Genomic DNA, 17,836 nt, shown 5'->3' on the forward strand with positions numbered 1-17,836 from the left:
CATTTGCTTTTCCCGGCTATTACTCTCCTTCGGTCTCCCCTGCGCGCCGCGCACGACCCTCCCCGCGTTGGCTTGTTCGGATCCAGATCCCCCAGCCCCGAACTTGAGCGCCACGCCGAGCCCTCCCGGACGTCTGCCTCGAGGCTCACCCGCTCTTGCCCGCCTGGCACGCCGCCCCGCGCCCCCGACACCCTGGGGCGCCCGCCTTCCCCAGCCCTCGGGGCGGTCTGTCCGTCCCTCCAGCCCCAGATCCTGCGTCCTGGCCCCCTCCCCTTCCTCCCACGCCCCTGTTGCCTGCACAGTCTCGCGTTTGCCCCGCGAGTCCCGCGCTCCTGCGGGTCCTGCCCCCCCCCCCCCCTCCGTCCAGCGCGCCCCTCGCTCTTCGCGGCGTATCCTCACGCTCCACCCCTCCTGGTTCTCCAGCCTAGAGCTTCCTCCGCTGCCCTCCTGCGCCGCCGCTTCCACCTCACCCTGCCTGGAGTTAAAGCGGAGCTGCGGTACCCCCTCCCCCCCCCCAACCCCGGGCCGTTCTGGAGTCCCTGCCCACCGCTGGGGCTGCCTAGTCCTCTTTCCCCTACCCGGGAAACGAGGGGATGAGCGACGGGGCCGGAATTTGGCTGCGTGTTGGCTGAGTGCGACAAACTGAGAGCGCGGGCAGTGCAGGCGCCGCGGCGGCCGTGGCCGCTCGGGGCGCAGCAATAGGCAGGTGTGTGTGTGTGTATCGGGGGGGGGGGGGGGGGGGACGCGCGCCGCGGGCTCCTCGGCTGGCGACAGATTGTGCAGGAATGCGAGGAATGCACCAGGGGCATAGTCCACTCGGCCCGCCGCGGCTGCACTAGCGCCTTCCTGGCCCAGCTTTCGCCGCTCAGCCAGAGGTCACCGGAGCATCTTCAGAGCTGGTGAGCCTAGCTCCACTCCTCTCTTCCCCTTGCCTCTCTCCATGCGGCAGAGAGGGCGGCAGAGGGGAAGCGCGGCAGTTCTGTTGGGCTTCAGCTAGCATTTAGCCTGGGTTTTTGCTGCATTGGTCTCCAGGATCGTGAATTTGGGGTGGATGGCGGTGTAGCCAAGGTTATTGATCATTGCACAAGGTTCTTGGCAAGTTTGGTTTGCAAGATTTGAATAGTGCCTGTTTTTTACGAGGGTTTTCTGAAAACCTGCAGGAAAGGTGCCCAAGGTTCTTAGAGTAATGAGCTTGCAGCCAACGCATTTTAGCACTATCAAAAATGTCTGTTAATGCTCATGGATAGGGATGTACCGCGAGAGAACTTGAATGCATCACTTTGCTGTCACAAGAATTGCAATTTTTTCTCGTCATGCTGGGTTGTGTTTAGACCTCTTATAATACATAATGAATAGAAACAGAGAAGCAGTGTTTGGTCAGCGATGGGACAGATAGAACTGTCTGGTACAGTTAAATTCGGGGCGTGTCAGTTACCATTGGAAGTAACTGGGGACAACACAATCATGTATATTTCAAGATGTAATTTATTAGTTGAGGTCTCAGTTCTTTTTGTTACTGAGTTTGAAAAAATAAATGCAGCCCTCCAACTTTTAACTAATGGTAATTATGTATAAAATCAATAATAATTAATATACTTTTTCGTCAAATTTTATTTTCTGTAATGCAGAAAAGCACATTTTCGACAGACGGTGTGTTTCTAGAATTGGGCTTAGATTATTATATTTTAAAAGGGAAAGTAGAAGACCGCTTCGCTTTTTGAATGCAGTGTGTTGCAATGGAAGTAACATCTTTTCTGGTACCTGTGAAATAGTTATGGAAATGGCAACATTACAATGAGAACAACCGATGTCCAAAATAAGGTTTCTGGATGTTGAAAAGCATACTATGTATGCCTTTATTTGACACAGTTTGCTTTGGAGGTTGAGTTTACTACAAGCCTCTCCACACTTCGTTATTTTTGTATCAGATTCAGGAAAATAATAAGTTGATTGTCTAGCTGTCTTCCAACACCTACTTTGTGTGAATCAAGTGCACTGAACAGTATGAGTACCTTTTAGTTAAGGACTCAACAGAAAGGAAAAATAGAAAAAAATGAAAAAACTTTGCACTGGGAAAGGTTGTGTGTTTTAACTGGTACATTGTTTTTTAGGTAGGTCCCTAATCTGTAGACCTTCTCATTTATAGATTTAACTCTAAATTGGAGTTAGTAACACTGTGTAGGATATTGGGAGGTGTTTATGGATGCTAACAGGAAATTTGTTATGTAACAATATCATATTACAGCAGAGTTTAACACATGCTTATTTGACTTGATGTGAAGATTAGAAAGTAAAAGTACATTCAGTTTCTCTGCTACCTTAGAAATTGAAATAACTCATTCAAGTATATAATGTATATACGTGATTGGCTGTGCAAATAGTTTTACCTGCTTCAGGTAAAGGTATGCTTTCAGTTGGAAATAGATTTTAGTTGTTACAGATACTTGAAGAGAAGTGGCTCTAAAACTAGTAATCATTCACAATCAAAAATAACATAAATTGTGTTTTGATGATAGTATATTCCCTTACCAACCCCCGCTATTATATAAGTAGAAGGTACTGCATTTCACATATTAGATGTTATACTGAAGATTCTAAATTGTGGAATTAAGTGTCCAGTTTTCTTAATTCTTAACCTATACTGGTTTTGAAGGGAGATAGGGGAGCAGGGTAGTGATGGGAAGCATAAGAGAAGGTAAGCAGAAAGTAGGAGCAGTTGGCGTTCATCCAGGAAAAAAAAAATATTACTGCTGCATTTACAGTCTGAATAAATCAATCTATTTCAGTGAGTAGTTCTGATATAATTTGACTTAAAGAAACTACTCCCTAACTCAGTTTAATAAAAACTTTAGCAATTGTATGACCTTGAGTAATTGAATTAAGTCTATATTAAGTCAGAATTGCAATTTCTTATTTCTATACAAATTGGGAAAGTAAATTTAATTTAAAACTTTTAAATTCACTTAATTAAAAAAAACAGTTATTGCCAATTTTAAAATTGAATTCTTTCCTTGTTGTTGGCCAAGGATTGATTTAAATAGAGAATTGTCCCATCACCAATCATTTGGGAAGTCCAGTCTCTCACCTGACTGCTTTGAAATTTTAAAGTATTTTGAGAATGCTCTGTAATCTGGTGGGGTTTCCCCCCCCCCATTTCAATCAAGGGGTAAATCTCTAATTTGCCTAATTTTAAAATAGAATCATAATAATGAAGTCATACATGCATTATTAACTGGAAGATAAAGTAGGAGTTATTCTAGGGTTATTCTGGGGCATAAACATTCATGGAATTGTATGTCACTTTGGAAAGCTGCCTTCATGCCTTCATTGTACTGGGAGATAATTACTTCTTCAATGTCTTAAATGGTTTTGTAGTGCCTTTCCTGCGCTGAAGGGGGAAGAAGAATCTGATACAGGACACCAGTGGACTGATCATGTTTAGAAAATTAGGTAACTATTTCATGCCCAAACTGTAACTACAAAGAGCTGCAGAGAGAGAGGAAGTAAAACTTTAAGATACCTGAATGTGAGACTTCATAAACTGCCAGTAAGTGATGATCTCAATCAGCAGATCAATTTGATGCCCAGCTGTAAGAAATAACAGGCTCCTTTTAGGATAAGGAGGTGAGGGCCTAAGTGACAAAGAGCAACAATTCATGTGCCTGCTGGTTTCAGTTGAGAAGTTGCACAACATTCATATGTTGTTCACATTATCACTTTAATAAATCAGTGGAATTATCTTCATCTTTTGGGGGCTTTGTTACCGTAACTAATTGGGGATATTACATGATGGTGCTTTTCAGTGAAACTTAGAATACTGCAGACAGTCCATTTGTCACTGGTCTAAGTATTTTCTTTTTCTAATTTAGATTTACTGTTATTTGGTATACTAATAAATGTTAGCTACATTGCTGATCATTTGATTATTCATAGTCTTGATGTTATAGTTTATTGTGACTAATACATAATGATTCACTGCAGATGATAAAATGCCATTAGAGATTGGATTGTAAAGTTTTAATACTATAAAATATATAAATTAAAATATGGAAGTGTCTGCATTATTTTAAGTCATGTCATTATGAAACATTTTTCATGAACTGTATAATGCCTGCTGATTCAGTAGATGCCAGTCCCTCTAGGTAGATATAATATCATATAGCCTTCATTAAGTCCAGAACTCAACAAACAAAGGGTGAGTAGGGAGGGGGTAAGTGAACCAATAACCCTCTTCAACTGCCAAGGCTTGTTTGCTTCTATCATTATTGTCTATGTTAAATATAAATTTAGTGAGTTGTAAATATCCAGAGAAGTTTATTCTGTTCTTCCTTAATCTGGATCCCCTCCCCTGCCCCCTTTCCCTGACGTCAAACACTACCACCCAATGCATCTGTCTGCTTGGAGAGGCAGACAAAGCCCCTTTTCAGGAGCCATTTAATATTGAAGCTGATGCTTAGTGTTCCAAGTTGAATTTAGAGTGGATGCAGGTTTTTGTCATCAAAATGGCATTATATATAAAAGGTAAAATGTGTCGTTGAAGAGGGGTCATCAGAGTACTCTGTAGGCTTTGGAGGCCTGGCCTGGAACTTGGAATACAGTTTTTCATAGATGCCACGGCTGACTTACACATAGGCTTTTAAAACACTGGGAAGTAGTGTCTGAAATTCTGGTTGTTTGTAAGCTCTCTCAAATTGCAGATGGGGAGGTGAAAAGCACCCTACTCCAGAAATTAGGATATCTACCACTAAACCTTATGGCCCTAATAAACCATTTAACATTTGGGTTATAGCTTCCTCCTTTTAAAAATGCAAGGTTTTGGGGGCACTTGGGTGGCTTAGTTAAGCATCTGACTTCAGCTCAGATCATGGTCTCAGGGTTCCTGAGTTCAAATCCCACCCCCTGCTTCAGACTCTGTGCTAACAGCTGAGCCTGGAGCCTGCTTTGCATTCTGTGTCTCCCTCTGTCTCTGCCCCTCCCCCACTTGTACTCTGTCTCTCTCTCTCTCAAAAATAAATAAAAACATTAAAAATGAATACAAATAAAAATGCAGGGTTTGAGGTGGCTGGGTAGCTCAGTGAGTTAAGTGTCTCTTATTTCAGCTTAGGCCGTGGTCTCACAGTCCACGGGTTCAAGGCTCACGTTGGGCTCTGTGCTGACAGTGCAGAGAACCTGCTTGGGATTCTCTCTGCCCCTACCCTGCTAGTGTACTCTCTCACGCGCTCTTTCTCTCAAAAATAAATAAACATCAAGTAAAAATGAAGGGTTTGGATTGCATTGCTTTGCTCAAGGTTTCCAAAGCCCTCCATGCTTTTGCTTTTTTTTTTTTTTTCTTTTTAAAGATAAGTTTCCTAAGCATTAGTTTATGTAATCAGTCTTCTTTCTCCTTCCCCAAATCATAGCAACAAAGGAGTTGGAGTTCTCTTTTGGGACTTTTGATTCTCCTTCATGGGCACCTTAAATTATTTTGTTTTTTTCTTTTGTAACAAGATCATTTTGGGAAGTGAGAGGAACGGATTAATGTATATAATGTTTTCACGGTCTTTGGCTGTCTACCCCTAACCCACCCCTCATCCAGGATTAACCATGGTAGTTTAGGTCGGAAAAGGTCCTTGGACTTTCACCTTGACACTGAGTGAATCCATAAAATGTATCAGTAAAGCCGTGAGGTGTCTGCTTAGAAGTCAGACTGCCATAGTTCAGTTCTATTTGCTAGGTGTGTGACGTGCTAAATTATAGAAATTCTATAGATCTCATTTTACTCATTTGTAAAACAATGATATAAGTATCCACCTCAAATGGTTGTGAGAAATAAATGAGTCAATGCATGTAAAGCCCTTAAAGCTCAGGGCCAGCTCTTAATACATTTAAACCCTTATTCTTGCATTGTTGTACTTAATGATACTTTCTGTAGCATCTACTATATATTGGGCAAATTATTAACTTGCTTTCTTTTATCTTAGTAAATACGATTATGAATCTAAATAAAATATTTCAGGGAAAATATAAACTATGAAAGAGAAATTATGAGTTTGATAGTTTGCAAGAGATTGTTCATAAGGAAAAGAATCCAGCAAAATCAAAGAAGGGCCTTTTTAAAATAGGGAAGTTATAACTTCTTGGGGTGCTTGGGTCGCTCAGTCGGTTAAGTGTCTGACTTTTGCTCAGGTCGTGATCTCGCTCGCGTTCGTGAGCTTGGGCTCCTTGTTGAGCTCTGTGCTGACAGCTTAGAGCTTGGAGTCTGCTTCGGATTCTGTGTCTCCCTCTCTCTGCCCCTTCCTCGCTCACACTTTATCTCTCACAAACAAACATTAAAAATATTAAAAAAAATAAAATAGGAGAGTTACAACTTCTTTAGTTAGGCAACATGTAAAGCCACGTAAAATACCACTAACCAACACATGTAGGAGGTTTGGTTGAATAATTCCTTAATAAACATGTTTGAAAGGTAAAGACGGATAGTATTATATTGCAGGGGCCAGAGTGGAAACGCTTGCAAAATGTAAAATATCTTTTAATTATGTATATAACTATTGCATTTGTAATTCTAATTAGTATCATTTTATACAATGTCTTTCCTAGTCTTTACATGAAGAAAGTGTTAGTGTTTTTTTGTTTTGTTTTTTAATATAATTTATTGCCAAATTGGCTTCCATACAGCACCCAGTGCTCATCCCAGCAAGTGCCCTCCTCAATGCCCATCACCCATTTTCCCCTCGCCCCCACCCCCCATCCGCCCTCAATTTGTCTCTCTGTATTTTAGAGTCTCTTGTGGTTTGCCTCACTCCCTCTCTCTACTGTAATTATTTTTTCCCCTTCCCTTCCCCCATGGGCTTCTGTTAAGTTTCTCAAGATCCACATATGAGTGAAAACATATGATATCTGTCCTTCTCTGACTTATTTCACTCAGTGTAATACCTTCCAGTTCTGCCCACGTTGCTGCAAATTTCATGATTTTATTCAGAAAGTGTTAGTGTTAATCATATATGCATTTATGGCCTAAAATGCAGCTGCTAAATTAACTTAAAAAATATATATATATATTTTATTTTAGAGAGAGCACACAAGCCAGGGAGAGGGTCAGAGGAAGACAGAAAATCTCAAGCAGGCTCCATGCTCCGCACAGAGCCCAATGCAGGTCTTGATCTCACCACCCTGGGACCATGACCTAAGCCGAAATCAAGAGTTGGATGCTCAGCCAACCGAACCACCCAGGCACCCCTTAAATCAGCTTTTCAAACTGATGTTTCTGTCCAGAAATGAGCACTTGAATTTGACAGGAAATTGCCAAAGCAATGAAAGACTAGAAGTTTGGAAGATACTTAATGTAATAAACCAAGAGACAGTGGTGTAAGAGATATAAATAAAGAGTCTCTTGTTCTAGACCTGGCTGGGTTACTACATAGGTGTGTGTCCCATGAGTAAGTCCTTTACCTCTGGGCTCTAGTTTTCTCGTGTATAAAATGAGGGAGTTGAACTAGATGCTCTCTAGAGCCCTAGTACTTACATTTCACCATGCTTAGAATTACATGTTGTCATTCTGTTTAATTTTTCCATCAGCAGAAATGAGGACTGTCTTCTCAAGTATTTATTAAAATTTACTTTTTAGGATAAGGGGAGAAAGTTGAAGTTGTATACATGAAATGCTCAGCTCATAAAAATATAAGCATTGTAGCCAGACAAACATTTGACCTAATGTTGGCTGAGTCAGTGGCTAACCTCTTGGATTCATTTGTTAATAGCCAGTTTCCTGTGCACTTTTGAGGCTTAACCCCTAATTGAGACTAAATTTTCCGGAAGTTGGATAGAAACAGAAGGGGGATTTAGGTGGTGATTTGAGGGGACTAGTCTTGTTAAAATGAGAAAGACCCACTTACCATTTGCTTTAATTTTGTTTTGTCCTCAAAGACATGAACTGAGAGTTGTTCCTCTGAAAACATCTTGCTTTTCCATAAATACTTTATGTTCGTAGGAACTCACTAATTCATATCTCATTATAGATTATAGATCTCTTTCATTTAACTCTAATCTTTGCATGCAGACAATGTACAGTGTTCGGAAACTGGTGGATTCCAACAGGATGATATTGTTCTTGGGTTGTGTTTTTTGTTTTTGTTTTTTAAAGCAGTTAGAAACTCTGTTGAGGAGAGCTTCTTCTAGCTCCTGCTCTCCCCTACAAAGGGGAAAAAATCCTTATAGAACTTACATATGTATACATCCATAAACAGTAGTTTAAAAATATTGAGATCAACTGTTTTCTTTTGCTAATGTAATCAGTGCATTATTTTCAAAAGGAGAATTATGTATGTATACTAATGTATGCAATATTAATTTTCAGTGTCATGATCAAAGTAAACACTTGAATAGGCTTTTCAGTTTCCATACCTTCACAAGAATTAGAAGCACTCATGTAAAATGGAAACCAGTAATAACCACTTTGAAGTGAAGCTCATCATATATTCTGACACCTGTACCCTGTATTGAATAGGAAAGAAGGACTGATCGAGCTAGTTAGAAGTAACTTCTTATTCTTGAATACTACCAAGGGTTCAAACAAAGGGACTGAACACAATTAGTGCTTCATATTTACTGGAGCCCTACCATGTATGTGTTCTGTTTTGGATACCTCTTATTTAAAAAGATATACGATTCATTTTAGTTCCTTTCAAGCAACATTCATTAGTCCCCTGCTCTGTATCAGACTGTGCTAGGCCTCATGGCCAAATAATGGTTTCTGTCAGGAGTTTTACTTGGATTCAGTATTGAGAGTCTCCATCTTTAAGGAATTTGTGATTAATTTTACAATCCAGTTGGGAAAGATAATACACATGAACTGGAAGAAAAAAGTCCTAGAAAACTTTGGTATATAAATAAACATGCAAAATTTTTCTGTAAGTGTTAAGAAAAAGCTGTAAGATGACTTTGTATTAACTGGGTTTTAGCTAAATCTACTTTTTTGGTATGTGTTGATACATTACCAGAATCTAGATAGACAGCTGCCTGCCTTAACCACTGTCTGTGCCTTTCTTTGGAAAAACCTTGCGTCTGAAAAAGTACACTCTTACCAATGGTAAGGTAGAGATTTCAGAAAAGGTTTTAATCATGAACTTGATTATTTGGCTATATTTCTTAGAGTACTTTACCAAATACCCTGTGTAAAATGATCACAATGAAAATGAATTTTTTTTTTTTTAATTTTTTTTCAACGTTTATTTATTTTTGGGACAGAGAGAGACAGAGCATGAACGGGGGAGGGGCAGAGAGAGAGGGAGACACAGAATCGGAAACAGGCTCCAGGCTCTGAGCCATCAGCCCAGAGCCCGATGCGGGGCTCGAACTCACGGACCGCGAGATCGTGACCTGGCTGAAGTCGGACGCTTAACCGACTGCGCCACCCAGGCGCCCCTGAAAATGAATTCTTGATGAAAAACCATAATTTATGCTTCAAGACTTACCATTTTAAGTAAGTTCTTTTTTTAACTTCTTTTTTTAAATTTTTATGTTTTTATTTTATTTTTGAGAGAGAGAGAGAGAGAGAGCGACAGAGTGCTAGTGGGGGAGGGGCAGAGAGAGAAGGAGACACAGAATCTGGAGTAGGCTCCAGACTCCAAGCTGTCAGCAGAGAGCCCGATGCGGGGCTTGAACTCATGGATGGTGAGATCATGCCCTGAGCCGAAGTCGGACACCCAACTGACTGAGCCACCTAGGCGCCCCTTAAGTAAGTTCTTATTTTCATTTTCATATAGCAGTACTTTGGTTTATTGTGTTTTGTGCTTTTCTTTATTCTTTATGCAATTTATGTGCCTTTATGAGTCCAGACTCATTATCTGTTATTGAAAATATCCCCTTCCGTTGTTATGAATAAACAGAAGAATGTTTTGAAAATCTCTTGTGACATCTGCTAGAATAAATGGTCTCATTGAATCTTACCTTAAATCTCAGACTGATGTACTGTTGGGAATTTTCCACTTATTGTCAATTTGTCAATGACTGAATAAGCAGAAGAGTCAGTTTTTTTTTTTTTAAAGCACTAAAAAAGGAATCCGAAAACCCAATTGGACTTGCACAAGAACTGCTATTATTTTGAGACCTGTGATAAACAACTCAGCTGTTGAAATGTCTAATTCAGACTGTCAGCAGATGAAAAATTCAGACTGTCAGTCTGAAATCTTTAGACAGGCTATTGGCAGGTGTCAGTCTTCAGAAATATTGTTTGTGGGTCATTCGTTTGGAGCTCTGGACACAGTTTTCCATAGAAGCAATATAAATCCAGAACTTCAGCATCCTAAAATATAACTAGAATTTAGAATATATTGGTTCCCATTGTCCTCCTCTGAGCTCTTCAATGGCAGGGATTTTGTCTTTGTGTGTGACTTATTCTTGACCTCTAGTCTTTCTAGATATTTATAAGAATAAATTGTGTTTTTTAAAATATTTTTTATTTGAGTATAAATAACAATGTTACATTCGTTTCAGATCTACAACATAGTGATTCAACTTCTGTGTTATGCTATGCTCACCCAAAGTGTAGCTATCATCTGTCCCTATGCTGCACTATTACAGTATCGCTGACCTATTCCTTATGCTGTCCCTTTCATTCCCATGACTTATTCATTCCATAAATGGAAGCCTGTATCTCCCCCTCCTCTTCACTCAGTTTGTTCACCTCTCCTCCCTCCTGGGAAACATCAGTTCTCTGTATTTTTAGGTTTGATTCAGCTCATTTATTTAATGAATAAATAAAAAATTTATTCATTTTTTTAGACTCCATATATGAGTGAAATCATGGTATTTGTCTTTCTTTCTCTCACTTATTTCACTTAGCATAATATCCTCTATATCCATCCATGTTGCAAATGGCGAGATCTCTTCATTTTTTAATGACCATGTAGTATTCAACTGTGTGTGTGTATACACACATACATACATACATTCACCACGTGTGTTTTATCCATTAATCTATTGATAGACACTTGGGTTGCTTCCATATCTTGGCTATGTGGATTATGTGATATTTCTGTTTTTAATTTTTTGAGGAACCTCCATACTATTTTCCACAGTAGTTGTACCAATTTACATTCCCACCAGCAGTGCATGAGAGTTCCTTTCTCTCCACATCCTTGCCAACACTTGTCTTTTCTTGTCATTTTGATGTTAACTGGTATAAGGTGATAGCTCATTGTGGTTTTGATTTGCATTTCCCTGGTGTTGAGTGATGTCAAGCATCTTTTCTTGTGTCTGTTGGCCATCTCGATGTCTTCTTTGGAAAAAATCTGTTCACGTTCTCTGACCATTTTTTAAATCAGATTGGGGTTTATTGGTGTTGAGTTGTAGAAGTTGTTTATATAATTTGAATATTCACCCTTCATCAGATAAATCCTTTGCACATGTCTTCTCCCATTAATGAATGAGTTTTAAATTACAATTTTGGAATACCTTCACCAACTACTCTTGGATTAACTTCTCTCTGCAGCCCTCTTTCTTTTGTAAATTATTTTTGTAAACTGTTTATCATGCATATTTCAATGGCAACACTGCATTTGCCTCATAGAAAAATTACCTTTGTAATACAACTTGCTAGATAACTTATCAAATTCCTTACTAAAAATCCTCAATTAGAAGATGTTAAGCATATTGATTCATATTCATATTAATTTTAATTGCCTATATTATAACTATGGTGAAATGAATTTACATAGTCCTCTTTCTCGTACTATTCACATGCAGACATCAAGCACCAAGACCAGCTTGGTCAGGTTTTGGCAGTATGACATTGAGCAAATTTTCTGTGTCCTTGTCTTTTGTAAATTAGTAATAACTTTTATATACCCAGCTGATGAATTGAGGTCAGGAGTAGATGTAATTTTAAGCACATGAAGTTTTTCAAAGGAAAAAGTTTACTAAAATAGTATGATTTATACTATAAACCTACATAAACATTAAAAATACTAAAACAGGAAATTTCATAGCTTGTTTTAGCCCAGTGGGTACACCAAACCTTTGTTTGATTTTAATAGTGCAGTTGGAAATACTCAAGACATTTTGGTGATCCGTCCCCTAACCTCAAGTAATCACAGTGGTAAAATTTGAATAAATAATAATTTAAAAAATAAATTTTAATTGTGAAATTATTTTGAAATCACATGTGGCTTTAAGAAATAACACAGAAATCCTGGGTACCCTTTACCTAGTTTCCTCCAATAGTAACATTTTGCAAAACTACAGTACAGTGTCATGGCCAGGATACAGTCAGGATACATAACAAATTCTATCACTACAAGCATCCCCTATGTTGCTTTTGTAGAGCCACAGCCTCACTTCTCTTTCACCCTCACCCCCTCCTTAATCTCTACCAACAACTTAATTAATTTAATTTAATTTAATTCCATTTCTATAATTTTGTCATTTTAAGAATGTTACATAAATAGAATCATATAGTGTGTGACTTTGGAGTTGTGGGTTTTGTTTTTACTCAGCATAATTCCTTAGAGATTCATTCAGGTTCTGTATCAATATCTCTTCTGTTTAATTGCTTAGTATTACATAGTATGGATGTACCACAGTTTGTTTAATCATTCACCTATGGAGGGACATCTGGGTTATTTTTAATTTATGATAATTTTAAATTTACAAATATAACTGCTATAGATATCTGTATCCTAGAAAATGTGTAGGAATGAAATTGTTGGATTGATTTTTTTTTTTAAGATACTATTTTTAAGTAATCTATACCCAGCGTGGGGCTCGAACTCAGAAACCCAAGATCAAGAGTCACATGCTCCACCAAGTGGAGCCAGACAAGTGCCCCTGAATTTTGAAAGCTTTCTTTCTGTGATTACACACTGAATTACATGAGGCCTCATGTAAAGTTAGGTAAATTACAAACTTGTCTGTAAAATATATAGACAACTTGTCTATAAAACATAAAGTCTTTTATCTTTTGTTAGTGTTTTACAAATACTACTCCCATAAGTTTACCTTATTTTTAGCAAAACATCATTCATTTTAAGTGGATATCCTGAACTTGCTTTGTAGCTTGACTTCAGTGTTTGTTTTCTGTTCTGTTTTGTTTTGGACAGCAGGTATACTTAATTTCTGGTAGCAGTACTGTATTTTTAAATGCAATTCTTGATGTTGCGTTTATTTGGAATTTCACCTATGTAGGATGTACAACATTATAGGTAATGTTCTTCCCAAAAAAAGGTGTTTATTGTGTACCATGCTAACAGGCAAAGTGGGGACGTAAAATGAAGACATCAGTATCCTTGTATGTGATTGGAATTGATCCAGCTGTCAGGTAGAAGACAATAAGCATACCTGGTATTTTTAAAGGCAAGGACTCTTTCTTTCCTAGGAGAGAAGACATTTTTTAAAGCGTGATTCTCTCACTTTCTCCTCTTAACCCCCTGCTTTTTGCATGATTACATACAATTTCTGCTAGAAAAAAAAATGCTGAAATTGTCTAGCCAAAATCTTTACTATTAATAATTTGATTTTTTGAATTAATGTCCTTCTTATCTTGAATGCCAAATATGTTTCTTCTCATAGTTTAAAATACCACCAGATCTGTTAGTTTTATATCTTGTTCTGTATTGCTTATTTTTAGTATAATACATTTATCAATGCTTTTAGCATTCATAGTCTTCTGCAATCCCAGCTGAGAAGACAACTGATGATCATGAGCAATCCTAAAATATAGCTTATCCAGTAACATTCTTTTTTAACACATGCTTTTAAGGATTTGATCCTTTATATTTGAATGATATAACCTCAGCACCTTTTAATTTCACTGAAGTATCATCTTCCCACAATTTGTATATTTCCTGAAGGCTTTTCTCTAGGTGACTAGTGTGCCCTTCTCTGTCTCATGAGCCCGTGGTTCTTTTCCTTCAAGATCTAACTCATTGACCCCTTCCTAGTGAAGCCTTCTTTGGCCCTTCTTTCTTACCATTTTGCATGTAACTCTGCTATGAACATGTGTCACGTTGTGTTCAAGTTGTTTCTGTGTCTCTGTTCATGGCTATGTTGCAAGTCCTGCTCAGGTTACTGTGTCACAGCCATCATTGTAGCTCTCACTTAGCAACGTGCCTGCCATATATTATGCCCCAGCTGCGTGCTTTGTGTGAATGAACAATTAAATACTTTGTTTATGATGTTAGTTGTCCTGTCTCCCCTAACCTTCAGTGACTCCTGGTTGTTCACCTTCCAGGATGCCTTCAACACTCCTTAGCCTGCCTACCATTTAAGACCCTTTACAATGAAACCCTAATTATTCTCCTTCCTGAGCCTTCCCCATCAGCAAAACTAGTTTCTACTTGCTGTTACCTGCTTCCCTGCACCGTAGGTTTAAATCTTTCAGCCCTCCAAGACCTGGTTCAAATATTTCCTTGTATGGGTCACCTTCTGTGACCACTCTGGTTGACTGTTCTCTGTCCTCCAAATGTTTTTACTTGTACTCTTTTTTTTTTTAAACTTATTTATTTATTTTGAAATAGTGGGAGAAAGCACACAAGCAGGGGAGGGGCAGAGAGAGAGTGGGGGAGAGAATAACCCAAGCAGGCTCAACATGAAGCCTGACTCAGGGCTCGAACTCCTGAACCCTGAGATCGTGACCCCAGTTGAAATCAAGAGTCAGGTGCTTAACTGACTGAGCCACCCAGGTGCCCCTGTACTCTGGCTTTTAATGATAAACTTCCCATGATGGTTTTCTGTTGTATTGGATTGTTCATCTCTACCTATTAATGTTTCTCTTGTCTCTTTCTCCCAAGTATAGTCTCTTGAGGGAAGTGTCCTTGTCCTGCACATGTGCTATCCCAAGTGACATTTTTCAAGTAGAGGTCACTCAAGAAATAGAGGTTGTATCTGCTGGTGATATGGGTAAGCAGGGTTAACTTTTAATTTAGGCATACCAAAATGTCCGTGAAAAGGCAGTCTCTCATCTGTCCTTTCATTTAGAGTTATTTGCAAAGCACCTAGCATGTACCAGTCTTTGGTATATGTCACTTAGATATTTTGGTGACCTCAGTAGCCAAATAAGCTACATCAAAATGAAGCTTTGATGGTTAGTTTTTAAAGACCCCATCTGTGAAGTAAGGTGTATTAAGTGGGGGTTTTGCTCCTATAAGTTGTTGTTTTATATATATGTGTGTGCATATATATATATATATATATATAGTACTGTCACATACTGAAAAGAGTGAAAACTGTAGCTGAGAAAACAAAATTTACCTCTTGAAATTTGTTTTAACAAGGAAAAGGTTATATGCTTCTGAAGCTACAGAAATGTTGATGTCCAATATGGTAGTTACTGACCACGTGGGCTATTTAAGTTTTTTAATTAAAAGTTTAGTTTCTTTTCCTTACTGGCCACACTTTAAGTGCTGGATAGCTTACAGATGGCAAGTGGCTATTGTAATAGATAAAGAATGTTTCTGTCACTGCAGAAAATTCTGTTGGAACTGGTATAGAGAGTAGCTGGGACCAATTATAAATAAGAAAATTGTAGATGCTTTCAGAATAACACAGCAAGATAGTATAACTTTACAGTCTTCAAAGCATTTATGTTCATATTTATTTAATCTTTTTAATAACCATAAAATTGGTGATATGCTACCTTTATTTCACATGCAAGGAAGTTATGAGCATCATCACAGCAATAAAAAGTAACTCTTAAGGGCATTAGAATATACTATAAGTTCAGTTTGTGGTTCAGTTCTTCATACTGAAAGCAGTAGTTGTTATTTAATAGTAAATACTTGATTAATGAATTATGGAAAGCATTGGATGTACATGAATGTATTTTATTTTTGCTTTCACTTAAAATCCCATCAAGTTAAAAAAAAAAATCTCTTGGCTTACCTATTGAAATTTTCAAAGGAGGTCAATGAATTCTAGTCAATAACCTTTTTTTTTTCCCCTGAGGCCTAGTGCTAGGTGTGAGGAGGGATGTGGAAATGAGGCAGAAAAGGCTTACTTCCTTTGTTCATGACCTACAGTAAGGATATTAGCTCTTAGACGTGACATTATAGTAGCAATTGAACCTCAGAGATCCCAGAAAATGTCATTATTGATTACAGAAAAGCTCGATCGTCTTCACGTATGTAGCAACTTCAAGCTGGCCAGAGCCTTTTACTTTCTATTCCGTCTATATGCTGAGACCTGTAGGGGCAGCAAAGTATAAAAGGCAAAGAACTTGTCCTCAAGAAGCTTGAATTAAAACTGCTTTAATTCTGGGGATAAAAGAAGGAGGACAGTTGTGCTGAACACCTTCCATTTGTGGTTTTGCTTTGAAAAAAAATTTTTTTTTAATTTTTTTTAACGTTTATTTATTTTTGAGACATAGACAGAGCATGAACGGGGGACGGTCAGAGAGAGGGAGACACAGAATCTGAAACAGGCTCCAGGCTCTGAGCTGTCAGCACAGAGCCCGACGCGGGGCTCGAACTCACGGACTGTGAGATCATGACCTGAGCCGAAGTCGGCCGCTTAACCAACTGAGCCACCCAGGCGCCCCGGAAATTTTTAAATTAAAAACTGCCTGGAACACATAGAAGTTTGAGTATATGGAATAAGTTAATCCCACATGCAAAATACTATCCCCTTGCTTCACAGTCATAGGGAAGTTAAGGGGCAGAGTCCTCCCCCTTTTCTTGTTTTTTCATTAATGCTGACTTAAGACACAGAAATTTCATCTTATTTTAAATATCCATAAATTAACTTCAAAGCAGAAATGCTGATGTAAAATTTGAGTTACTTTAAATTGATATATTTTAACATTTCATGCTTTTTTAAATATTTAACACATAACAAATCTGTGCTATAGGTTATAGTTTTTTCACTGCTTGTAAGAAACGAGGTGATCGACACTCCACATGAATGCATAGGCTGTAAGTATTTTGCAGGTCGCTTCTGTGCTCTGAATCAGTTGGGTTGTAAAGACATTAGAACTGACAGAGTCAGTTTGAAAATAGGTTTTCATTCACCTTTTTTGGATTCATTTTAATTTGCGGTTTTGTACTAAGCTGCTTAAAGCTTTTTGGAGCAGAGAAAGAGCTGAGGAAGAATACATTTTCATTATATATCTTTTAAAAACCATTTGATAAGCTATATTTAAGTTTTGGCTATCTGTAGAATGAGCCTGAATAATTTAAGCATGTTTAATTTTTCAATAATCAGAAGTGTTTAAATGCTTTTGTTGAGTTTAATGTGGTAACTTAAATGGAATTACTTTTCAATGACTGGTGCTGCTTTTCTTTGAAATAATGCTTAGTTCAATAAATGGCAGTTAATAGAAGGAAATCATCCTGATTTTGTAACTGTGGATAAGACTGGAGAAATATTAAAACAGGCATTCATTGATATTTAGGTTGGATGCTACTGCTCATGTCAAATCAACTAGAAGAGGAGATGAATCTTACTTCCAGTATGTCTCCTCTCATATGTGTGATGAGCTCCTGTTACTGCAGTGATGTGCACAATTTGAAATAAAGCACAGTTCTTCGTGTCAGCACTTGAAGGCCTTTTTTCTGACAACAAGCAAAATGTTAGACATTTCAGTGTGAATAGCTCTCATGATCCAGAAAATACGAGCAGACAATTTAATTGTTCTTGACTGTAAAAATTAAATCTGATACTAAATTTAATCCAGGAATCTATTCATGTAGGATTTTTCCCTTATTTTAAACAAAAATTAAACTTGCATGTCTAAGCAACTACATTGATGTAACATTCAGAAGAAAATTCGTGCTAAGTGATTTATCACCCATACTTCCTGATTATTAATTAATCCTATTCTTTGACTTCCTTGCTCCATCCATAGCCTTCATCTTTAAAAATCTTT

General features: G+C 38.2%; 1 protein-coding gene across 13 annotated transcripts in view; it reads left to right on the top strand.

Moving 5' to 3' along the window:
• Window positions 1-17,836, top strand: part of PKP4 (plakophilin 4) — a 239,789-nt gene that overhangs the window by 574 nt on the left and 221,379 nt on the right. Inside the window, exon 1 of one of the 13 annotated variants that reach the window (XM_045479903.1) lies at window positions 592-706. The exons of 11 other annotated variants lie outside the window; for them this stretch is intronic. The gene's annotated coding sequence lies outside the window, so the exon portion shown is untranslated. Of the gene's footprint in view, window positions 1-591; window positions 707-811; window positions 900-17,836 lie in introns of those variants that run through there. One more of the 13 variants, XM_045479904.1, reaches the window with a different exon arrangement.

The sequence above is a fragment of the Leopardus geoffroyi genome, chromosome C1 (genome assembly GCF_018350155.1).
Source record: "Leopardus geoffroyi isolate Oge1 chromosome C1, O.geoffroyi_Oge1_pat1.0, whole genome shotgun sequence".
Taxonomy (NCBI): Eukaryota; Metazoa; Chordata; class Mammalia; order Carnivora; family Felidae; genus Leopardus; species Leopardus geoffroyi.